This window comes from Oncorhynchus mykiss, chromosome 14 (assembly GCF_057628025.1).
Source record: "Oncorhynchus mykiss isolate SJ-2025 chromosome 14, ASM5762802v1, whole genome shotgun sequence".
NCBI classification, from domain to species: domain Eukaryota; kingdom Metazoa; phylum Chordata; class Actinopteri; order Salmoniformes; family Salmonidae; genus Oncorhynchus; species Oncorhynchus mykiss.
The window spans coordinates 28,365,950-28,392,672 of record NC_143035.1 but is presented as its reverse complement, the minus strand read 5'-3'; the positions used below and the strand labels follow the sequence as shown (position 1 = coordinate 28,392,672).

At 44.2% G+C, this 26,723-nt stretch overlaps 1 protein-coding gene and 1 pseudogene across 1 annotated transcript in view; both read right to left on the bottom strand.

The window, feature by feature from the left end:
• Positions 1-14,675, bottom strand: part of LOC110487766 (cytoplasmic FMR1-interacting protein 2) — a 64,210-nt gene extending 49,535 nt beyond the window's left edge. The window contains exon 1 of the mRNA XM_036943248.2: positions 14,436-14,675. The gene's annotated coding sequence lies outside the window, so the exon portion shown is untranslated. The remainder of the gene's footprint in view (positions 1-14,435) is intronic.
• A 1,254-nt stretch (positions 14,676-15,929) lies between these two features.
• On the bottom strand, positions 15,930-26,644 carry LOC118938756 (tyrosine-protein kinase ITK/TSK-like; annotated as a pseudogene).
• Between the last annotated feature and the right edge of the window lie 79 nt (positions 26,645-26,723).

Sequence of the window (26,723 nt, the reverse complement as noted above, 5' to 3'; positions counted from 1 at the left end):
ATAGCTTACCAAACAACACTACTGAAAGGCCCACCTATAGCTTACCAAACAACACTACTGAAAGGCCCACCTATAGCTTACCAAACAACACTACTGAAAGGCCCACCTATAGCTTACCAAACAACACTACTGAAAGGCCCACCTATAGCTTACCAAACAACACTACTGAAAGGCCCACCTATAGCTTACCAAACAACACTACTGAAAGGCCCACCTATAGCTTACCAAACAGCACTATTGAACAGCCCACCTATAGCTTACCAAACAGCACTACTGAAAGGCCCACCTATAGCTTACCAAACAACACTACTGAAAGGCCCACCTATAGCTTACCAAACAACACTACTGAAAGGCCCACCTATAGCTTACCAAACAGCACTACTGAAAGGAACACCTATAGCTTACCAAACAGCACTACTGAAAGGAACACCTATAGCTTACCAAACAACACTACTGAAAGGCCCACCTATAGCTTACCAAACAACACTACTGAAAGGAACACCTATAGCTTACCAAACAACACTACTGAAAGGCCCACCTATAGCTTACCAAACAGCACTACTGAAAGGCCCACCTATAGCTTACCAAACAGCACTACTGAAAGGCCCACCTATAGCTTACCAAACAACACTACTGAAAGGCCCACCTATAGCTTACCAAACAGCACTACTGAAAGGCCCACCTATAGCTTACCAAACAGCACTACTGAAAGGCCCACCTATAGCTTACCAAACAGCACTACTGAAAGGCCCACCTATAGCTTACCAAACAACACTACTGAAAGGAACACCTATAGCTTACCAAACAACACTACTGAAAGGCCCACCTATAGCTTACCAAACAGCACTACTGAAAGGCCCACCTATAGCTTACCAAACAACACTACTGAAAGGCCCACCTATAGCTTACCAAACAGCACTACTGAAAGGCCCACCTATAGCTTACCAAACAGCACTACTGAAAGATACACATATAGCTTACCAAACAGCACTACTGAAAGGCACATCAATCAATCGACTACACTATTGCTCTCTTGCACACAGAAGCCTTGTATACCTGGATTGTCAAGAAGACCATAGACCCTTACAGCCAGTCTGGGTCTGAGCAGGAACAGTGTGTGTCTATGTCCCAAATGCCACCCTATTCCCTACATAGTGGACGACACACTGTCTGGCCCAGGGCTTAGCCTCTACATCATGTGCCTCTCAGGAGTGTGTTTTTAAGTCTGACCTGATTGACAAGCCTGATAAAAATCGGCTTAATTTCCTCCAGCCAGAAGAAGGAACAGTAAGGGAGACAAAGGGGGGTGAGGAGGGAAGAGCCCAGCTAACAATTCTAGGGAGAGAACGTTTTTGTAATGTTCCCCTAATGTTTGAGTGACACGTTTTCTGTTAGTAAAGAGAACGTTCTATGTTAGCAAAAACCTTCTGAGAACATTTTTAGCATGTTTGTGTTAAAGTTAGTGTCACACCGAACTTCTCTAGAACGTGGTTACAATGTTCTCAGAATTTTCTGAGGGAGAATATTACATCAACGTTCCACCAAACCATGGTTGCCATGTTATCAGAAATAACAATATTAAAATGTTCTAGATACGTTTCATGGGACGTTACAATAACATTAATGTGTCCAGTTTTCTGAGGGTTAGAAAAATATTCCATAGGGCCTCCCGAGTGGCGCAGCGGTCTAAAGCACTGCATCGCAGTGCTAGAGGCATTGCTACAGATCCGGGTTCATTCCCGGAGTCCCATAGGACGGCGCACAATTGGCACATCATTATCCGGGTTAGGGGAGGGTTTGGCCGGGTGCCTAAGGGCTGAGGGTCCCCAGTTGAACGCTGTATCCTCCGACACATTGGTGCTGCTGGCTTCGGGTTAAGCTGGCAGGTGTTAAGGAGCGTGGTTAGACTGGTTATGTTTCGTAGGACATATGACTCTACCTTCGCCTCTCCCGAGCCCGTTGGGGAGTTGCAGCGATGAAACATTCCATCAATGTTCCACAAAAAATATATTATTATTTTTTTTTTTTTTTTTTTTTTAAATCACCGAAAAGTCTAACGGAATTACTGAAACTGAATTGGCGGGTGGGGAAGCGATACTAATGCGTGATAGTGAGAAGGAGAGGAGCTGTGTGGGAAAAGTACTTTTTTTTCACTCGATCTGTCCAACTTATCACCTTATCGCCTCTGAAATGTAAATAAAACACTATAAAGAGTTTATATAATGTGTCATTACATACCTATTTGAAAATCGGGTTTTTAGGGCGGTGCTAAAGTGATTTTAGAAGTACTTGAGAATGATGATCGCATGCAATGATGACGCAAAAAATGCCTAGGTATCCCCCCTTACCCCCGTCACTGTCCTATTTTTGTTTTTAAACGATGAGAGAAGTGCTACACCTGGTGGAGAGAGATTGTAAGACAGAAATAGTTGCTTTATGCGTGCTGTACGTTACGACATGACACGTCACAATGTAACAGAGGATCTGTTTTTTCAACTTTTCTCCAATACTATAGAGCCATTACCATGTCGATCAACGCTTGAATAGAAACGTTGTTCACACCCACGATTTTGAAGTCAACACAGTGGCTACAGTCGCATTAGTTTTCTTTGTAGCCTCGTTTGAATGTTGCGGTTGCGCACATTTGTACGGAATGGGGTGAGTTTACGTTAGCTAACTAGAAACTAACCAAAACATTGTTGCTTTAGTTGCCTGGTTTGCTAGATTGACATATACTAAATTCATTTTCAAACGGATGGGTTTATTGGTGTTAAAATACACCAGTTATGCTATTTTGGACCACCAGGCTGCTGATGTCATGCAGCCTGTCATTTTCTGTATTTATACCTTTTCATAACAACAACAAGTTTGATAGTGACATCATGAATAGTCTGCGACAACTATGCGTAATCAGGTGCGCGTACTTACTCAACATTGACAGGAGCGCTCAAAAGAAAAGACAATGACTAAATTGACAAAACACACAAGATAAACACTGGTTGGGCGCTCTGCAAACGTGTCCACTGACAATGAGAACAGTAAAATACTGGAATAATAATGTATTGAATGCTTTAACAGACAGTAACTAAACAAACATTGTAGATTAGAAACGATAAGAATTAACGGTAAATGTACTACTGGTGATATGTAATGGGGAATTGATGGACACTAACAATCAAAACGCAAACAATTCACACAGTGAAGTTATGAAACAATGAATGTGCACAAATTAGCGGGAGAGAGTGCTTTCTGGAGAGAGATGTGCATTGTGCAGCCACACTCCCCTTCTTGGACTGTGCCATCCCCGCGGCCTCCAGTATGGATCAGTCTCAGCCTCCACAATGGATTAGTTCACTGAGATGGACACTGACAGGTGTCTCGTGTGCCATAAAAAAACGATATATTATATATTATAAAAGTTTGGACACACCTACTCATTCAAGGGTTTTTCTTTATTTTTACTATTTTCTACATTGTAGAATATAGGGAAGACATCAAAACTAAACTAAAATTAAATAACTTAAGGAATTATGTAGAAAAAAACACAAGTGTTAAACAAATCAAATATATTTGAGATTCTTCAAAGTAGTCACCCTTTGCCTTGACAGATTTGCATACTCTTGGCATTCTCAACCAGCTTCACCTGGAATTATTTTCCAACAGTCTTGGAGGAGTTCCCACATATGCTGAGCACTTTTTGGTTGCTTTTCCTTGACTCAACTCCTCCCAAACCATCTCAATTGGGTTGAGGTCAGGTAATTGTGGAGGTCAGGTCATCTGATGCAGCACTCCATCACTCTCCTTCTTGGTCAAATAGCCCTTACACAGCCTGGAGGTGTGTTGGGTCATTGTCCTGTTGAAAAACAAATGATAGTCCCACTACCCGCAAACCATGCTGGTTAAGTGTGCCTTGAATTCTAAATAAATCATCGACAGTGTCACTAGCAAAGCACCTCTACACCATCACACCTCATCCTCCATGCTTCACGGTGGGAACCACACATGCGGAGATCATCCGTTCACCTCCTCTGCATCTCACAAAGACATGGTGGTTGGAACCAGAAATATCACATTTGTACTCATCAGACCAAAAGACAGATTTCCACCTGTCTAGAGTCCATTACTCTCTTCTTCTTATTGGTGTCCTTTAGTATTGCTTTCTTTGCAGCAATTCTTCTGAACAGTTGATTTTGAGATGTGTGTTACTTGAACTCTGTGAAGCATTTATTTGGGCTGCAATTTCTGAGGCTGGTAACTTTAATGATTTAATCCTCTGCAGAGGTAACTCTGGGTCTTCCTTTCCTGTGGCGGTCCTCATGAGGGCCAGTTTCACCATAGTGCTTGATGGTTTTTGAGACTGCACTTGAAGAAACTTTCAAAATTCTCGAAATTTTCCGGATTGACTGACCTTCATGTCTTAAAGTAATGATGGACTGATGTTTCTCTTTGCTTATTTGAGTTGTTCATGCCATAATATGGACTTGGTCTATTACCAAATAGGGCTATCTTCCGTAAACCACACCTATCTTGTAGAGGTCGACCGATGATTTTTCAATGCTGATACCGATACCGATTATTGGAGGACCAAGAAAGCCGATACCGATTAATCGGCCATTTTTTTAAAGATTTTTTTTATTATAAAATAATAATAATGACAATTACAACAATTCTGAATGAACACTTATTTTAACTTAATAGAATACATGAAAATCAATTTAGCCTCAAATAAATAATGAAACATGTTCAATTTGGTTTAAATAATGCAAAAACAAAGTGTTGGAGAAGAAAGTAAAAGTACAATATGTGCTATGTAAAAAAGCTAACGTTTAAGTTCCTTGCTCAGAACATGAGAACATATGAAAGTTGGTGGTTCCTTTTAACATGAGTCTTCAATATTCCCAGGTAAGAAGTTTTAGGTTGTAGTTATTATAGGAATTATAGGACTATTTCTCTCTATACCATTTGTATTTCAAATACCTTTGACTATTGGATGTTCTTATAGGCACTTTAGTATTGCCAGTGTAACAGTATAGCTTCCGTCCCTCTCTCGCCCCTACCTGGGCTCAAACCAGAAACAGGTCGACAACAGCCACCCTCGAAGCAGCGTTACCCATCGCTCCACAAAAGCCTTGCAGATCAAGGGGAACAACTACTCCAAGTCTCAGAGCGAGTGACGTCACCGATTGAAGAGCTATTAGCGCGCACCCCGCTAACTAGCTAGCCATTTCACATCGGTTACACCAGCCTAATCTTGGCAGTTGATAGGCTTGAAGTGATAAACAGCTCAATGCTTGAAGCACAGCAAAGAGCTGCTGGCAAACGCATGAAAGTGCTGTTTGAATGAATGCTTACAAGCCTGCTGCTGCCTACCAAGACGCAAGAGAAGTGACACAATTTCCCTAATTATAAGAAATTCATGTTAGCAGGCAATATTAACTAAATATGCAGGTTTAAAAATATATATTGGGGCCTCCCGGGTGGCGCAGTGGCTATGGGCACTGCATCGCAGCGCTAGCTGTGCCACCAGAGACTTTTTAACGAGGCGCACCTGTTAAATGAAATGCATTCCAGGTGACTACCTCAAAAAGCTGGTTGAGAGAATGCCAAGAGTTTGCAAAGCTGTCATCAAGGCAAAGGGTGGTTACTTTGAAGAATCTCAAATATAAAATATATTTTGATTTGTTTAACAATTTTATGGTTACTACAGGATTCCATATGTTGTTATTTAATGTTTTTGATGATCTTCACTATTATTCCACAATGTAGAAAATAGTAAAAAATAAAGAAAAACCCTTGAATGAGTAGGTGTGTCCAAATTGACTGGTATTGTATATATGCTACTGCTCAACTAAAAAATCTCGGTCGAACAACAGCCTAAATACAAGTCGAATAATTGAGGTCAGTCCTAATTGATAGATTATGTGGAAATCTCAATTACGCACAGATTGGCAATCTGTGTCATGTAGTGAGTGTAGGAGGAGGAGTGACTAGACAGGGGAGGAGGGGAGTGGGAAGGGAGGAAGGGGACTGAGTGTAGGAGCAGGAGTGACTAGACAGGGGAGGAGGGGAGTGGGAAGGGAGGAAGGGGACTGAGTGTAGGAGCAGGAGTGACTAGACGGAGGAGGAGGGGGACTGAGTGTAGGAGGAGGAGTGACTGTAAATAGAGGACGAGGGAGATGAGGGGGACTGAGTGTAGGAGGAGGAATGACTGTAGACGGAGGAGGAGGGGAGGAGAGGGGCTGAGTATAGTAGGAGGAGTGACTAGACGGAGGAGGGGGACTGAGTATAGGAGGAGGAGTGACTAGACAGAGGAGGAGTGACTGTAGACGGAGGAAGGGTGACTAGATGGAGGAGGAGGGAGACTGAGTGTAGGCTGAGGAGTGACAAGACATAGGAGTAGAGGGGCTGGGTGTAGGAGGAGTGACTGTAGACGGAGGATGGGGGAGCAGGGGGCTGAGTGTAGGAGGAGAAGTGACTGTAGATGGAGGATGGGGGAGGAGAGGGCTGAGTGTAGGAGGAGGAGTGAGATAGATATCTCTATCCAAGCCATTCCTTATCATCATCTCCAACCCTATACAGGATGAGAAGCTAGTCTAAGGCACGTGTCAAACTCACTCCACAGAGGGTGGACTGTCTGCGAGTTTTCGCTCCTCACTTGACATTATCCTCACTTGACATTAATTGATGAATTAAGGTTACTAAATAGTAAAGAACTCCCCTCACCTGGTTTAGGTCTAGGTCTTAATTGAAAGGAATAACGAAAAACCCGCAGACACTAGGCCATTCATGGAATGAGTTTGACACCCCTGGTCTAAGGAGAGCAGTGAGAGTAGAGAGATATGGGCATTCATTTATGATATACATTTATGACTGCGGTTGAGAGTCAAGTTTAGATATCATGCAAATAAAGCACATTTGAGAGGCAAAAAGGAAGTGTGATAGCAAGAAAGAAAGGGGAGAGAGAGAGAAAGAGAGAGAAAGTGTGTCACGTCCGGGTCACACAACTCAATGGGTTTCCCTCGGGGCATTCTCAGAATTTTCTACCATCCTCGCCTCATATTGAGCACACACACACACACACACACACACACACACACACACACACACACACACACACACACACACACAGTTTATGAGCGACATAGTGGAACACAGACAGAGGAATTCATATTCAGGGAGAGATGATGGTTTGGACTGTGTGTGTGTGTGGGGGGCACACAACCATCCTCGCACTACAACAGTAACTCCCTCATGATGTCACAAATCTACATTCCAACCAACTAATAACATTACACACCTCACGAATATTCCTGAGCAAAATACATTTGGGAGGTCACATGACCCAACCTAGTGACAGATTCAGAGAAAAGAGAGGGCCAAGGAATGTTGCCTAGTAGGTCCCTTTCCTCAGGCTTCAATAAACTCAAGGTAGTGGTAGTGTAGTGTGTAGACTACCATCTGTGGTTGGGATTCAAGGTGGTGGTTATTGATAACTGGCCATGCAATCACCAATGAATCGGTGCTCAGTTTATCACTTAATCGTTCAATAATTGAGAGGGAATAAACCAATAGGACTGGAAACAGGGGGTCAGATAGCATCTATATTAACACAGTGATGATGTCAGCCCGCAGCAAGTGTAGTGGCTACCCACACAATTGGTTAACGGATTGGTTGATGAAATACGGACACATTCCTTCATCTTTCAGTAGCTTCAGCCCAACATCACACACACACACACACACACACGTATTCTGTCCATCTCCAATAAGCTACCAAGGAAAGGGCTAGTCCATATTAATATACAGCGCATTCGGAAAGTATTCAGACCCCTTCCATTTTTCCACATTTTGTTACGTTACAGCCTTATTCTAAAATGGATTAAATGAAAAAAATGTCCTTATCAATCTACACACAATACCTCATAATGAGAAAACGAAAACAGGATTTTAGAAACGTTTGCAAATGTATTAAAAATAAAGAACAGAAATAGCTTATTTACATAAGTATTCAAACGCTTTGCTATGAGACTAGAAAATGAGCTCAGGTGCATCCTGTTTCCATCAATCATCCTTGAGATGTTTCTACAACTTGGTTGGTGTCCAACTGTGGTAAATTCAATGGATTAGACATGATTTAGAAAGGCACACACCGGTCTATATAAGGTCCCACAGTTGACAGTGCATGTCAGAGCAAAAAACCAAGCCATATGAGGTCAAATAAATTGTCCGTAGAGCTCAGAGACAGAATTCTGTCGAAGGACAGATCTGGGGAAGGGTACCAAAACATGTCTGCGGCATTGAAGGTCCCCAAGAACACAGTGGACTTCATCATTCTTAAATGGAAGAAGTTTGGAAACACCAAGAATCTTCCTAGAGCTGGCCACCGAGCCAAACTGAGAAATCGGGGGAGAAGGCATTGGTCACGGAGGGGATGGTCACTCTGACAGAGCTCCAGAGTTCCTCGGCGGAGATGGGAGAACCTTCCAGAAGGACAACCATCTCTGCAGCACTCCACCAATCAGGCCTTTATGGTAGAGTGGCCAGATGGAAGCCACACCTCACTAAAAGGCACATGACAGCCCGCTTGGAGTTGATCAAAAAGCAGCTAAAGGACTCTCAGACGATGAGAAACAAGATTCTCTGGTCAGATAAAACCAAGGTTGAACTCTTTGGCCTGAATGCCAAGCGTCACGTCTGGAGGAAACGTGGCACCATCCCTATGGTGAAGCATGGTGGTGGCAGCATCATGCTGTGGTGATGTTTTTTTAGCGGTAGGGACTGAGAGACTAGTCATGATTGAAGGAAAGATGAACGGAGCAAAGTACAGAGAGATCCTTCTCCCCCAATTGCTCAGTTTGGCCGGGCGGTCAGCTCAAGGAAGAGTCTTGGTGGTTCCAATTTTCTTGGGGACCTTCAATGCTGCAGAAATGTTTAGGATCCCTTCCCCAGATCTGTACCTCGACACAATCCTGTCTCGGATCTCTACGATCAATTCCTTCAACCTCATGGATTGGTTTTTGTTCTTACATGCACTGTCAACTGTGGGACCTTACAGGCATGTGCCTTTCCAAATCATTTCCAAATCAATTTAATTTACCACAGGTGGACTCCAATCAAGTTGTTGAAACATCTCAAAGATGATACATGGAAACAAAATGCACCTGAGCTCAATTTTGAGTCTCATAGCAAAGGATCTGAACACTTACGTAAATAATGTATCTGTTTTTATTTTAAATAAATTAGCTAAAATTTATAAAAAAACTGTTTTCGCTTTGTCATTATGGGGTATTTTGTGTAGATTGCTGATGTTTTTTATTTATCCGTTTTAGAATTAGGCTGTAACGTAAAACAATGTGTTGAAGTGTTGTGGTTGCAAGTTCACCTGACTCGTCTAAACCTCCTCTTTGGGGTGCTGCTATAGGCCAACAAGTGCTAACAGTGCTTCTAATTGCTAACAGAGCTTCTAAGTGCTAACAGAGCTTCTAAGTGCTAACAGAGCTTCTAAGTGCTAACAGTGCTTCTATGTGCTAACCGAGCTTCTAAGTGCTAACAGAGCTGCTAAGTGCTAAAAGCGCTGTTTAGTGTGCTGCTCAGTGCAAACAGTCAGTATTTAGATAATAAGTGTGCAATGCTTGATAATGTGTGTGATAACAGAGAGGTATATTTTTTACCAATAGTGTTGGATTTGTCACATCTACTTGCATTGATCATATCTTCACTAAAGCTGCATTGCTTTAATCCAAAGCAATATCAGTTGCCATTGGCTGTAGTGACCATAAGGGGAAAGGGATACCTTGTCAGTTGCACAACTGAACGCGTTAAACTGAAATGTGTCTTCCGCATTCAACCCAACCCAGTCTAATTTCTAGCCAAACAGTTAAGAGAAATTAGGACTAATGTAGGATCTCCTCGGTGTGCCGGACAAAGCATTTAACTATCAAGTACTTAAAGTATTTGAGGATTACTAGACTGTGGGTGAAGAATTTGGCTCCCAGCAATAAGGAATGTTTTAATGAAGGACAGAAAATGATAAGGTAACTGAATGTGTGAACACTATTTACAATCTAAAATGCAAAGATGACAGAATTTTGGCAATAACAAGGAAACCCAAAGTGCCAAAGGTTGGGCCTAATGTGATACAAATAAGTGTGTCCCCCCACAGGCATGGAAGGAAGCTAAAGTAATTCCACTGCCTAAAAATAGTAAAGCACACGTTGCTTGCTCTAACAGCCGCCCAATCAGTTTACTGCTTGTTCTTAGTAAACTGATGGAGAGGATTGTGTTTGACCAAATACAATGCTATTGTACAAATGAACTGTAGAGTACAAATGAACTGCAGACTTTCAGCATGCATATAATATAGAGAAGGCACTCAACTTGTACTGTACTGACTCAGATGACAGATGATTGGTTAAAAGAAATAGATAATAAGATGACAGTTGGAGCTGTATTGTCAGATTTCAGTGCAGTCTTTGATGTTATTGATCATACATTGTTATCACATGGTTGGAGAGTTATTTATCCAATAGAACCCAGAGAGTGTTCTTCAATGGAAGCTTCTCTAACATTCGATATGTGACCGACCTGCTCAAATTGGTCTAATGTAGCAACATTTTAAATAGTGTTTTTTACATTAGATAAAAGTAGAGACTCAAAGCTTCAAAATGGTATATCATACACTACAGTTAAGGAACAATGGGAAAATAATTCTGCTAGGAAAGTTGATAAACTTGTAAACTCACTTTTGAGAAAATGGCCGTTGAATGTTTTGGTACCACTACTGGAGAGCCCTTCCTTGTCTACACCCATTCAGCATCGTTCACACCCTCTTAAGCTTTAGCCCCATCCATCTCTTGAGTGTTCTGTAGTAACAACAGCAGTCAAGCACCCAAGCTAACTAGCTACTTCCAGACAAATGAGAGAACTGCTCACGGAGCATTACTCACCCTCTCAAAGCTGGTTAGGCTGTTATGTTATCCAGAGTGTTGGTAACTGCAACTGTGATGTCAGATTGTCCGTTTGTAAATTCAGAGCGTTTCGCTCTCGGAGCGTTCAGTGCACTTTGGCCGATGAGTAGGGTTGATCCGAACGTTCTGACCTCTCAACGGCAGTCAAGCACCAAGGTAACATTGGCTTGCTTGTTAGCTGCTTCCAGACAAATGAGAGAACACACCACTCTGACCATTTTACTCACCCTAGCAGAGCTGGTTGCGCTATTTTGATGTTATCCAGAGCGTTGTTGACTGTAACTGTGCTGCTGGCAACAATTTAATTATGCTTTTTTGCCAACGTTTACTGACACCGGCCATATTCATCAGTTATTCTGCGCTCTGGCACACTCACACTCAGCGGAGAGTGAAATCAGAGTAGATGAACAGACTGAATTTACAAACGCATACAAAATGGTTAACAATGAACCATAATCCCAACTCATGGAGTTACTACCCTGCATGAATCTGCAGGTAGCTAACCAACTGGATTCAATGTTAGCTAGCTAACAGTCTATAGCTAGCCAAGCAAATGGCTCTGAGATAGGAATAATAAGATAATACACATAGCGTCAGCTAGCGAGCCAGAAAGCTAATGTTAGCTAGCTAATAGTACACTTTAACTTGAAATGAAACGACTTTGTCAAAATTAGAAACATGTATTATCTGAAAATGTAGCTAGCGAGACTATCATTCATGGATGGATGTGTCTCCTGTCGGATGCCATGGTTGTCCTTAGTTCGAAGATGTAATCCGGAGACAGGCGTTTTCTCCATCTCCTTAGCAACCATACTCGAATTCCACTGACTTCAATATTCGGTCCTCCAGAAAGTGGAGAGAAACACTTAGGCAGTTTTACTATGCGATACGTGTAAAAAAATATATACATAAAATATACATACATTTTAAAAGCCACGTTAGACAGGATTAACTAAACATACTGACCAGCTCAAATAGACAGAACCATGCTATATGACAGACCAATCCAAACTCATCTCTTGGCATGTCCAGCCCACTCATCTCAGCCAATCATGGCTAGCGGGAAGGTTGCTAACTTTTCTGTGGCTAAACCAATTAGGCTCGCAATTTAACAATTTCATTTGTATTTACAGATGGCATACAAGTTTGGTATTAAGGCACATGAAAGTTCACATGTTCGAGAAGGCATTTCTGCCAAAAAAACACATTTTGATTTTAAAAAGTTTATGTTCAAACGGTTCTCCTGTGAAGTAGTGACCTAGTTTCCTGAAATGGGTCACATATGTACAGTGCGGTGTCCCTCAGGGCAGTTGCCTTGGGCCGTTACTCTTAGCTATTTGATTTGCTACTGGTCTTACACAAAGGTAGAATGGCTATGTACATGGATCAATCCATATTCTACATGCCAGCACCCAAAGCCAGTGAGCTCACTGAAATTCTAAATAAGGAGTTACAGTCAGTATTCGAAGGTGATTCATAATAAACTGGTATTAAATACATTTAAAACATTGTATTTGGTTCAAAACATTCTCTAAGACCTAAACTGGAGTTGTACATAAAGGGTGTGACCATTGATAAAGTTGAGCTAAACTTCTAGGTATAACATTGGATGGTCATTTACCATGGTCAAGTCATAATGACAAAGTTGTTGTGAAGATGGGGAGAGGTATGTATGTTACATAAAAATATGTTCTGCCTTTTTGACACAAGAAAATGAACTGTACTAGTTGTTCAGGCTCTGGTCTTGTCCCATCTTGATTCATGTCTGATAATATTGTCAAAAAATTATAGATTGTCTACATAATCAAATAACATTCAGCTCAAACAGTTGTCTTGTTAGTCATTGTTAGTCCTCGTCTATCAATGTTTTGTTACTTGTCATGTTCTGTGTTTTTTGTGGACCCCAGAAAAAGTAGCTGCTGCTTCTGCAAAAGTTAATGGGGACCCAAATAAACAAATCTTTCAAGTATTACAGTCAAACAAGGTAAAATGGTTATTAATTATTTGAGAGGTGGGGAAAAAAAACATTAATTTGAGGTTAGAGAATCGACAGGCTACATAATGGAAGACGGTGAACCTGCCATCCGTGCATTTGGCTAGAACAGCATCATGGGCCTGGGTTGGAAGGACGCATCGTACAATGAACATTTGTCTACATTGTAAACCTGCCTTTTGTCAATGAGGTGATGCTTAACGAAAACATTGTAACAAATTGCTGATAGCCCACTTAAAAGTCCTATTAGAAAATATACTGAACAAAAATGTAAAACGCAACGTGCAACAATTTCAAATACTATGCTGAGTTACAGTTCACATCAGTCAATAGAAATACATGTATTATGCCCTAATCTATGGATTTCACATGACTGGGCAGGGGCACAGCCATGGGTGGGCCTGGGAGGGTGTAGGCAACCCACTTGGGAGCCAGGCCCAGCCAATCAGAATGAGGTTTTCCCCACAAAAGGGCTTTATTATCCCCCCCCCCCCCCTTTAAAACTATGTCGGAGGTGGTTTATGATAGACAAATTATCATTACATTCTCTGGCAACAGCTCTGGTGGACATTCCTGCAGTCAGCAAGCCAATTGCATACTCCCTCAAAACTTGAGACATCTGTGGCATTGTGTTGTGTGACAAAACAGCAAATTTTAGTGGCCTTTGTCCCCAGCACAAGGTGCACCTGTGTAATGATCATGCTGTTTAATCAGCTTCTTGATGTGCCACACCTGTCAGGTGGATGGATTATATTGACAAAGGATACAATTATCACTAACAGAGATGTAAAAAATGTGTGCTCAAAATCTGAGAGAAATAAGCTTTTTGTGTATATGGTACATTTCTGGGATCTTTTATTTCAGCTCATGGGACCAGCACTTTACATATTGCGTTGATATTTTTGTTCAGTGTATGATTAAACAAATCTAAACTATAAGGAATTTAGTCTACGGGTAGAGCACACGTTAAATAGCTAACCTCCACTAGCTGTAGCCAATATATCTATTGGAACATTTACCTATAAAATAACAATTGTATAAATGTTTTACTAAGACAATCAAATGTATTGTGTGATATTCATATCTCCCGTAGTATTTTCATGTAAAAATTAAGAAAACGCATTTTTTCTTATAGCCTCTGCCACCCCACCCATCTCTCGTAGTATGACGCTATCAATACACTGCCTGTTATAACTGGGGGGGGGGGGGGGGGGGGTTCATTCACATCACGGAATAAGTGAAGAGGCAAACGGTCGCAAAAATGAATGATCGAATCCGATGCGTTTGTTTTCAATGTAAAAAATAAAAAGACATTAATTGCTTCCAATGGTAAAATGATGGTGCACCATGCAAGAGAGTGGAAACACACCGCAGGTTCTCAACATCCATCGCAGCCTCCCGTCGAGAAGCGAGCGTAGGCTACCCGCACATATTTGCCGAGTGCTGGCAGCATATTCCGTTACATTTGCACTTACCTGCAACTTGCATGTCCGTCCAGGAAAATTTGGGCGGACAATGTCTAACTCCGCGACGAAAATCCAATGTTTTACTGACGTTTTTTTTGGCCTTTTCTCCGACTGATGATCTCGATTCTCTCAGCGCCTATCCGTTATAATCTACCCCACACAAAGAGCAGAAAATGGCTGCAAGTGCATTTCCTTAAAGAGACAGTTACTCACACACAGGCAGGAGGATGGAACTGTGGTGCTGAATATGGCCAATGTTGTTGCACAGACCAACACTCTACCTTGCGATGAGGCTATTGTATCGTCAAAATGAAACAATGTATTTGCAATGTCACCTATCTATCGCTATTCTCTAAAAAACTATTCCCCTTGAAATTATATCATAGCCATTAGGACAACATTGAAACGTGCTTCACATTCTTCCCCATTTCCATTTGATTGGATATTGCAGGATATTACTTACTTACCATGCACAGCACAGGCAAGTCAATGACCCGGTTTCCAGGACAGATGGTGTCAAACTGAACTTTGATCACATCAACTACACAGGATACAGCGTCCAGTCCTTTACATAACTGTATAGGCCTAGTATGCCATAGAGGCACAGGTGTTTTTAGAAGAAAACTAAATATTTTGAGTATTTCATTCAGTCACCTTACAATGGATTGTATAGAGATTTAATGGAAAAGCCCTTAAACTGCATAGGTACCCTACTGTATGGAGTTATCTATATCTATCTGCTTCTGTATATGTCGATATATCTCTATTTATCTATTATATTCATCTAGATACATCCATACTCCCACAGAGATCATACTTGTAATTCTATGTATACTTTCTGCCTGACAGGGTATTACTATGCCAGTTCTTGTACCCAGTCAGACCTCGTTGTCACAGCAACCAGAGCAGGCATGTAGGGCTGTCTGGAACCCACAGACTCAGTTCATACTTTATCAGGGCAGTGTGTTTGTGTGTCTGCGTGAGAACACTGGATACATTAAACCCACCTACAGTTAGACTACTACAGTTACGGTATAGACAAGTGAACTGTAATGAGTATTATGCATTGTGGTTATTTGGTAGTAAAACTGCAGTAGCCTGCTATACAGAGATCCTAGTACATAAGAAAGTCTGTAGATGATGGGAATAGCCTGCATTATGACATCATGGGTAAATGGGTTGTGGGTGCCCTCTGATGGTCAGACTTTGAGCGACAGACAGTAAAATCAAACTAAAGTGAGCTTATGAAACAACTAATTAACACAATAGACAGAAAAAATGTATCAAGACACAAGAGAAGTAGATTTCTACATTTTATAAAAATATGATTTGCTACAAAATAAATAGAAACTTGAAGGAAATTAATAAATAACATAAACACAGCTAGCTAAGTATATTTCATACAGTATCTTCAGTTTGGTTGAGCAAAATTATTCTGCCATGATTCACCGCGGATAGCTGGTTAGCACACCAGGTTTGGCTGAAAAGCTTGTTTGTTCAGGCTCAGAGGTCTGAGAGCGAGGCCAGCTCGTGCAGCAGGAGAGCAAAGGAAGGACGGTCGTCTGGTTTCTACACAGGAAAAGACAGCTCAATCACAAGACATTATGTAAGGTGGAGGTGAACCAACTTACCAAGCTGAATCAGTAAGGTACAGGTGAACCAACCTACCAAGCTGAATCAGTAAGGTACAGGTGAACCAACCTACCAAGCTGAATCAGTAAGGTACAGGTGAACCAACCTACCAAGCTGAATCAGTAAGGTACAGGTGAACCAACCTACCAAGCTGAATCAGTAAGGTACAGGTGAACCAACCTACCAAGCTGAATCAGTAAGGTACAGGTGAACCAACCTACCAAGCTGAATCAGTAAGGTACAGGTGAACCAACTTACCAAGCTGAATCAGTAAGGTACAGGTGAACCAACCTACCAAGCTGAATCAGTAAGGTACAGGTGAACCAACCTACCAAGCTGAATCAGTAAGGTACAGGTGAACCAACCTACCAAGCTGAATCAGTAAGGTACAGGTGAACCAACCTACCAAGCTGAATCATTAAGGTAAAGGTGAGTCTGTCTACTGCAATATTTCCCAAACTCGGTCCTGGGGACCCCAAGGGGTTCAAATTTCATTTTTTACCCTAGCACTGATTCAAATAATTCAACCCACCCACCCACCCACCCACACGCACCCACACACACCCACCCAACTACATACACCCCCCCCAACTACACACCCCCAACTACACCTACACTCAACTACACTCACCCACCCAACTACACCCACACTCACCCAACTAAAACCACCCACCCACCCAACTACACCCACCCAACTACACCCACCCACACTACACACACCCACACTACACACACCCACCCACATTACAACCACCCACCCACCCACCCACCCACCCACCCACCCACACTACAACCACACCCACCCACACTACACCAACCCACACACACCCACCCAACTACACCCACCTACACTACACTACACCCATCCGCACTACACTAACAGTACAGGTGAGTCAGTAAGCTACAGGTGTGAAACAGGTAGGTTCTTCCCACCCACCTCCTTCCAGCACAACTCCATGAGGAGGTGCACAGCCTCTAGGGCCTGTCTCGGTTTTAGCAGCCACAGACCTGCATTCAGGGCCTCCACCACCTCAAGATTAGACCGGTTCTCATAGGGCAGACGCCCCTCAGTATACACCTCCCACATAAACACACCTGGAGGAGAGGAGAGGCGAGAAGGGAGAGTAGAGGGGAGGAGGAGGGGAGGAGAGAGGAGTGGGGAGAAGGGGAGGGCAGGAGGAGAGGAGTGGGGAGAAGGGGAGGAGAGGAGATTCAACATTCATTCATCATACCTCTAATATGATAACGGTTTAGAATTTGAAGAAGCTCAGTGTCTGACAACAGTCTCACAGAGAAACAAATAAACCTACCAAAGGACCAGACGCTCTCAGAGAGGATGAATAAACCTACCAAAGGACCAGACTCTCTCAGAGAGGATGAATAAACCTACCAAAGGACCAGACGGTCTCAGAGAGGATGAATAAACCTACCAAAGGACCAGACGGTCTCAGAGAGGATGAATAAACCTACCAAAGGACCAGACTCTCTCAGAGAGGATGAATAAACCTACCAAAGGACCAGACGCTCTCAGAGAGGATGAATAAACCTACCAAAGGACCAGACGCTCTCAGAGAGGATGAATAAACCTACCAAAGGACCAGACTCTCTCAGAGAGGATGAATAAACCTACCAAAGGACCAGACTCTCTCAGAGAGGATGAATAAACCTACCAAAGGACCAGACTCTCTCAGAGAGGATGAATAAACCTACCAAAGGACCAGACTCTCTCAGAGAGGATGAATAAACCTACCAAAGGACCAGACTCTCTCAGAGAGGATGAATAAACCTACCAAAGGACCAGACGCTCTCAGAGAGGATGAATAAACCTACCAAAGGACCAGACTCTCTCAGAGAGGATGAATAAACCTACCAAAGGACCAGACTCTCTCAGAGAGGATTAATAAACCTACCAAAGGACCAGACGGTCTCAGAGAGGATGAATAAACCTACCAAAGGACCAGACGGTCTCAGAGAGGAAGAATAAACCTACCAAAGGACCAGACGGTTTCAGAGAGGATGAATAAACCTACCAAAGGACCAGACGGTCTCAGAGAGGATTAATAAACCTACCAAAGGACCAGACGGTTTCAGAGAGGATGAATAAACCTACCAAAGGACCAGACTCTCTCAGAGAGGAAGAATAAACCTACCAAAGGACCAGACTCTCTCAGAGAGGAAGAATAAACCTACCAAAGGACCAGACGGTCTCAGAGAGGAAGAATAAACCTACCAAAGGACCAGACTCTCTCAGAGAGGATGAATAAACCTACCAAAGGACCAGACGGTCTCAGAGAGGATTAATAAACCTACCAAAGGACCAGACGGTTTCAGAGAGGATGAATAAACCTACCAAAGGACCAGACTCTCTCAGAGAGGAAGAATAAACCTACCAAAGGACCAGACTCTCTCAGAGAGGATTAATAAACCTACCAAAGGACCAGACTCTCTCAGAGAGGAAGAATAAACCTACCAAAGGACCAGACTCTCTCAGAGAGGATGAATAAACCTACCAAAGGACCAGACGGTCTCAGAGAGGATGAATAAACCTACCAAAGGACCAGACTCTCTCAGAGAGGATGAATAAACCTACCAAAGGACCAGACGGTCTCAGAGAGGATGAATAAACCTACCAAAGGACCAGACGGTCTCAGAGAGGAAGAATAAACCTACCAAAGGACCAGACGGTTTCAGAGAGGATGAATAAACCTACCAAAGGACCAGACGGTCTCAGAGAGGATTAATAAACCTACCAAAGGACCAGACGGTTTCAGAGAGGATGAATAAACCTACCAAAGGACCAGACGGTCTCAGAGAGGATTAATAAACCTACCAAAGGACCAGACGGTTTCAGAGAGGATGAATAAACCTACCAAAGGACCAGACTCTCTCAGAGAGGAAGAATAAACCTACCAAAGGACCAGACGGTTTCAGAGAGGATGAATAAACCTACCAAAGGACCAGACTCTCTCAGAGAGGAAGAATAAACCTACCAAAGGACCAGACTCTCTCAGAGAGGATTAATAAACCTACCAAAGGACCAGACTCTCTCAGAGAGGAAGAATAAACCTACCAAAGGACCAGACTCTCTCAGAGAGGATGAATAAACCTACCAAAGGACCAGACGGTTTCAGAGAGGATGAATAAACCTACCAAAGGACCAGACTCTCTCAGAGAGGATGAATAAACCTACCAAAGGACCAGACGGTCTCAGAGAGGATTAATAAACCTACCAAAGGACCAGACTCTCTCAGAGAGGATGAATAAACCTACCAAAGGACCAGACGGTCTCAGAGAGGAAGAATAAACCTACCAAAGGACCAGACGGTCTCAGAGAGGATGAATAAACCTACCAAAGGACCAGACTCTCTCAGAGAGGATTAATAAACCTACCAAAGGACCAGACTCTCTCAGAGGATTAATAAACCTACCAAAGGACCAGACGGTTTCAGAGAGGATGAATAAACCTACCAAAGGACCAGACTCTCTCAGAGAGGAAGAATAAACCTACCAAAGGACCAGACTCTCTCAGAGAGGAAGAATAAACCTACCAAAGGACCAGACTCTCTCAGAGGATTAATAAACCTACCAAAGGACCAGACGGTTTCAGAGAGGATGAATAAACCTACCAAAGGACCAGACTCTCTCAGACAGGAAGAATAAACCTACCAAAGGACCAGACGGTCTCAGAGAGGATGAATAAACCTACCAAAGGACCAGACGGTCTCAGAGAGGATGAATAAACCTACCAAAGGACCAGACGGTCTCAGAGAGGATGAATAAACCTACCAAAGGACCAGACGGTCTCAGAGAGGATTAATAAACCTACCAAAGGACCAGACGGTTTCAGAGAGGATTAATAAACCTACCAAAGGACCAGACGGTTTCAGAGAGGATTAATAAACCTACCAAAGGACCAGACTCTCTCAGAGAGGAAGAATAAACCTACCAAAGGACCAGACTCTCTCAGAGAGGATGAATAAACCTACCAAAGGACCAGACTCTCTCAGAGAGGAAGAATAAACCTACCAAAGGACCAGACTCTCTCAGAGAGGATTAATAAACCTACCAAAGGACCAGACTCTCTCAGAGAGGATGAATAAACCTACCAAAGGACCAGACGGTCTCAGAGAGGATGAATAAACCTACCAAAGGACCAGACTCTCTCAGAGAGGATGAATAAACCTACCAAAGGACCAGACGGTCTCAGAGAGGATGAATAAACCTACCAAAGGACCAGACTCTCTCAGAGAGGATGAATAAACCTACCAAATTACCAGACTCTCTCAGAGAGGATGAATAAACCTACCAAAGGACCAGACTCTCTCAGAGAGGATGAATAAACCTACCAAAGGACCAGACTCTCTCAGAGAGGAAGAATAAACCTACCAAAGGACCAGACTCTCTCAGAGAGGATTAATAAACCTACCAAAGGACCAGACGGTCTCAGAGAGGATTAATAAACCTACCAAAGGACCAGACTCTCTCAGAGAGGATGAATAAACCTACCAAAGGACCAGACGGTCTCAGAGAGGATGAATAAACCTACCAAAGGACCAGACTCTCTCAGAGAGGATGAATAAACCTACCAAAGGACCAGACTCTCTCAGAGAGGATGAATAAACCTACCAAAGGACCAGACGGTTTCAGAGAGGATGAATAAACCTACCAAAGGACCAGACGGTCTCAGAGAGGAAGAATAAACCTACCAAAGGACCAGACTCTCTCAGAGAGGATTAATAAACCTACCAAAGGACCAGACTTGCTGCTGAACTTGCAGTACTTGATGACCTCAGGAGAAGACCAGAGAGAGAGGGGGAGGGAGGAGGGAGAGAGGGGGAGGGGGAGGAGGGAGAGAGGGGGAGATGGGAGAGGGAGGGAGGAGGGAGAGACAGAGAGAGGGAGGGGTGAGGGGAAGAGAGAGGGAGGGGGAGAAGGAGGGAGGGGCGAGGGGCGAGGGGGAGAGATAGGGAGGGGGAGAGGGAGGAAGGAAGGAAAGAGGGGAAGGGGGAGAGAGAGTGCAGAGGTAATAATGACATACTAATGCAATTATTGGAAAATACATCAAGGCTGAACACAACATGGTACACTGTGGTTGCCTGCCACATTCTCCTCCAGGTAGTCCCTCCTGTCTGGACGTTTTCAGGGTCTGGTGGAGCTGCCTGCCTATTGGTAACAGCTGGGGCTGCTACACCTGGGTACCTCATCACACAAGTCTACCTTACATCACCAATTATGTCATCACAGTCCTAATGCTTTTAGAATAGCAAAACACACGCCAATTCTCACTATCATGCATATGCGTTGTTAAAGCATATCTTTATTACACAGTAACTTATCTATAACATATAAGCGTCTGGTGTGTTATCTGCTTTGTGTTTGATCTTTAGAATTGTCATGTAATTCAGGATTAGGAAACTTCCATAGAGATAGTTAGAGGACTCATCTGCCCATGCTGTAACAGACACCATAATGGCACAGATGCAAAAATGAGTCCTCTAACTATCTCTATGATACCTTTCATAATCAATAACCAAACAAAATTGCTGCTGGCTGCCTGGAGACAGAAGCAGCAGGTCAACCTCTGACCTTCTGAGAGTTCCGCAGGGCTCTGAGAATTCTCTCTACCCTGAGAGACAGGATGCCTCAGTCAGGTGATCAGACCTGCAGAGAATACACATATGCACGAACCCACACGACACGCACACCACACACGAACGCACACACACACACACACACACACACACACAGGTTGAATGTCAAGATGAAACAACAAAACTATATTTGCATATACTGGGAGTTAGATAATGTAGAGGGATTAGGCTATTCTGCCTCAACAATAGAACTCATGAACTATTATTTTACAGGCAGTTTCCTCTGTAGAATGTTGATGCAAGGAAACGATTCCACGCTATACTAAGGGAAGAACATCGGGACCATAGAACGTATAGAACCATTTCAAACTACATTAACGCTCCTCTCCCATCTCCCTCTCTACTGTGGGAGATCCACGTGTGCTGGTGAAACCTTACATGACCCCTGAAGGTGCCTTTATCTCAACGGACTAACAAACACAGTCTTGTGGTGCATGTCCAAATAGGTCACACTGGCCTGGCTGTAAACAGATGTATTAGGTAGCTCAGGTGAGCCACAGATAACGTAAATACCTGCAGCGTTGTGTTGGTGGTACTGGATGAGCTCAGGAATGGTGCTGAACAGGTATTTCTCTGCCAGGTAAAACGTGGACGTCTCTGCCTCTGACTGTCTGATCTGGTAGTGCTTCACCCGCGGGTTCTTCTGCCCGTTGGATATGAACATGGTTCATCATCATGTAACTATGCCATATATATGCAGTTCAAACAAACAGACAACCCACCACTGTTTTGGTAAAAAGCTGAGGGATGGGGCTGGAGACATGTAACCACTTTCAAATTCATAGACAGAGCTAGGGATGTCCCAATACCAATCGCTGATTGCCCCTTTAACTGACTGTCATTGAAGCTGAGTGACATGGCTGAAACAGGCAGTAGTTACCCTGGGGCTTTAGTGAAGACAGACACAGTGTAGACGCCTGCATGCCTGGAGTCTCGCACCACAAAAGCTCCTTTCTTACCCTGCACAAACAAACACAACATTTTATTTCAGTAGGATGAATCATAATTGTGTCTGTTGAGTCCATTAGGTTGAATTTTTTGTATGTCATACCATTCTTGAGTGATGTGGAAATTGCTTTTACAATCTCAATTTATGGGAATAAGGCTTGACATGATTACACAGTGAGACTCCCCAAAGGAGAAGAGCTTGAAATAGACAACACCCACTCTACCCTCCCACCGTCACACTGCACAACCCTCCCACTCCCACCGTCACACTACACAACCCTCCCACTCCCACCGTCACACTGCACAACCCTCCCACTCCCACCGTCACACTACACAACCCTCCCCTCCCACTGTCACACTATACAACCCTCCCACTCCCACCGTCACACTACACAACCCTCCCCTCCCACCGTCACACTATACAACCCTCCCCTCCCACCGTCACACTATACAACCCTCCCCTCCCACTCCCACACTACACAACCCTCCCACTCCCACCGTCACACTACACAACCCTCCCCTCCCACCGTCACACTATACAACCCTCCCACTCCCACACTACACAACCCTCCACTCCCACCGTCACACTACACAACCCTCCCCTCCCACCGTCACACTATACAACCCTCCCACTCCCACACTACACAACCCTCCACTCCCACCGTCACACTATACAACCCTCCCCTCCCACCGTCACACTATACAACCCTCCCACTCCCACACTACACAACCCTCCACTCCCACCGTCACACTATACAACCCTCCCCTCCCACCGTCACACTACACAACCCTCCCACTCCCACCGTCACACTACACAACCCTCCCCTCCCACCGTCACACTATACAACCCTCCCACTCCCACACTACACAACCCTCCACTCCCACCGTCACACTATACAACCCTCCCCTCCCACCGTCACACTACACAACCCTCCACTCCCACCGTCACACTACACAACCCTCCCACTCCCACCGTCACACTACACAACCCTCCCCTCCCACCGTCACACTATACAACCCTCCCACTCCCACACTACACAACCCTCCACTCCCACCGTCACACTATACAACCCTCCCCTCCCACCGTCACACTATACAACCCTCCCACTCCCACACTACACAACCCTCCACTCCCACCGTCACACTATACAACCCTCCCCTCCCACCGTCACACTACACAACCCTCCCACCCACCGTCACACTATACAACCCTCCCACTCCCACTGTCACACTACACAACCCTCCCCTCCCACCGTCACACTATACAACCCTCCCACTCCCACTGTCACACTACACAACCCTCCACTCCCACCGTCACACTATACAACCCTCCCACTCCCACTGTCACACTACACAACCCTCCCACTCCCACTGTCACACTACACAACCCTCCCACTGTCACACTACACAACCCTCCCACTGTCACACTACACAACCCTCCCACCGTCACACTACACAACCCTCCCACCGTCACACTACACAACCCTCCCCTCCCACTGTCACACTACACAACCCTCCCCTCCCACTGTCACACTACACAACCCTCCCCTCCCACTGTCACACTACACAACCCTCCCCTCCCACTGTCACACTACACAACCCTCCCCTCCCACTGTCACACTACACAACCCTCCCCTTTCACTGTCACACTACACAACCCTCCCCTTCCACTGTCACACTACACAACCCTCCCCTTCCACTGTCACACTACACAACCCTCCCCTTCCACTGTCACACTACACAACCCTCCCCTCCCACTGTCACACTACACAACCCTCCCCTTTCACTGTCACACTACACAACCCTCCCCTTCCACTGTCACACTACACAACCCTCCCCTTCCACTGTCACACTACACAACCCTCCCCTTCCACTGTCACACTACACAACCCTCCCCTCCCACTGTCACACTATACAACCCTCCCCTCCCACTGTCACACTACACAACCCTCAAACTGTCACACTACACAACCCTCCCCTCCCACTGTCACACTACACAACCCTCCCCTTTCACTGTCACACTACACAACCCTCCCCTTCCACTGTCACACTACACAACCCTCCCCTTCCACTGTCACACTACACAACCCTCCCCTTCCACTGTCACACTACACAACCCTCCCCTCCCACTGTCACACTATACAACCCTCCCCTCCCACTGTCACACTACACAACCCTCAAACTGTCACACTACACAACCCTCCCCTCCCACTGTCACACTACACAACCCTCAAACTGTCACACTACACAACCCTCCCCTCCCACTGTCACACTAAACAACCCTCAAACTGTCACACTAAACAACCCTCCCACTGTCACACTACACAGCCCTCCCCTCCCACTGTCACACTACACAACCCTCCCCTCAAACTGTCACACTACACAACCCTCCCCTCCCACTGTCACACTACACAACCCTCAAACTGTCACACTACACAACCCTCCCCTCCCACTGTCACACTAAACAACCCTCAAACTGTCACACTAAACAACCCTCCCACTGTCACACTACACAACCCTCCCCTCCCACTGTCACACTACACAACCCTCAAACTGTCACACTACACAACCCTCCCCTCCCACTGTCACACTACACAACCCTCAAACTGTCACACTACACAACCCTCCCCTCCCACTGTCACACTAAACAACCCTCAAACTGTCACACTAAACAACCCTCCCACTGTCACACTATACAACCCTCCCCTCCCACTGTCACACTATACAACCCTTCCACTGTCACCATGCACCATGTCTCATCTGTCTGTAAAATCCAGCATGACATATTTACAACAGGAAATCCTGGACCTGAGTAAACTGCACCGCAGTTTCAAATGTCATGTTTCACTCTCTGTGTGTGTCTGTGTGTCTGTGTGTATGTATGTATGTATGTATGTATGTATGTATGTATGTATGTATGTGTGTGTGTGTGTGTGTGTGTGTGTGTGTGTGTGTGTGGTGTGTGTGCGCGTGCGTGTGCATGTGGTGTGTGTGTGTGGTGTGGTGTGGTGTGCATATATGTCTTTTTTAGGGATTACAAAAACTTACAAAAAATTACAAAAAATGCTTTCTCTCTAGTTTCAGTTTAGTCTGGTTGTAATTCTGATAACCTTGCTTTTTGATTGAATCAAGCCCAACATGTCTTTCCTCTTTCTTCCGTAGTACAGTGTAATACCAAGTTGAAGATGGTCGGCGTTGTTTTACCTCTGTGATCAGAAGTTCCTCAGCTCTCCCTCTCGTTATGTCTTTGTTGTACCATCTGCAAAAAAAGAGTGTGAATTAGAAACAACAAAGACAACCAATAAGATGTCTGAAATAAAAGGCTGAACAGGGTACAAATGTTATTTTATACTTTATAAATAGTCAGGAAAATCGTATTTGGTATATATCAGACTCACTCAAACCTGTTGAAGTTGTTGCAGGATTTCTCCGCTATATACAGTACATGCAAGGTACAAAACCTGAGTTTCTGTTGAAGGAATGGACAAAATGGGATGAATACTGTAGGTGTGTACAACTATAAAACCAATAATACATATTACAGATAGGATCACAGAGTTGTCATAAGGTTATCATATGGCATAGGGTTGTCATGGGGTTGTCATGGGGTTGTCATGGGGTTGACATAGCGTTGTCATATGGTTATCACGCTGTCTCTCCTTACCCTCTGTGGTCCTGTACCGTCCACCAGTTATGGTGGGAACTGTCAGTCAGGATGTACTCCTGGTCTTTGTGAAGGGGCAGGTCTGTGTCTTCATGGGGACTGTAGTTTTGTAGCGCTACCACCACACCACCCTCTGGCCCGGGTCAGAGAGCCGCCGCTAGTGGCACGATGTAAGGGAAACACTGATCATTAGCATTAATGTGACTCAGCAACATACTGTACATTTACAGGCACAGTGAAGTAAATAGAGGTGACTTATCATGCATATTTACCTGTGGGTCCGGGGTTGGAGGGAGAAGCAGAGCTTCAGAGATTCTGCTCATTTCCTGTTTGAAGTTTCATCTTGGTTTCGCCTGTAGAATGAGTTCTGTGGCACTCACAGGTAATATCTTTGCAGTTTTG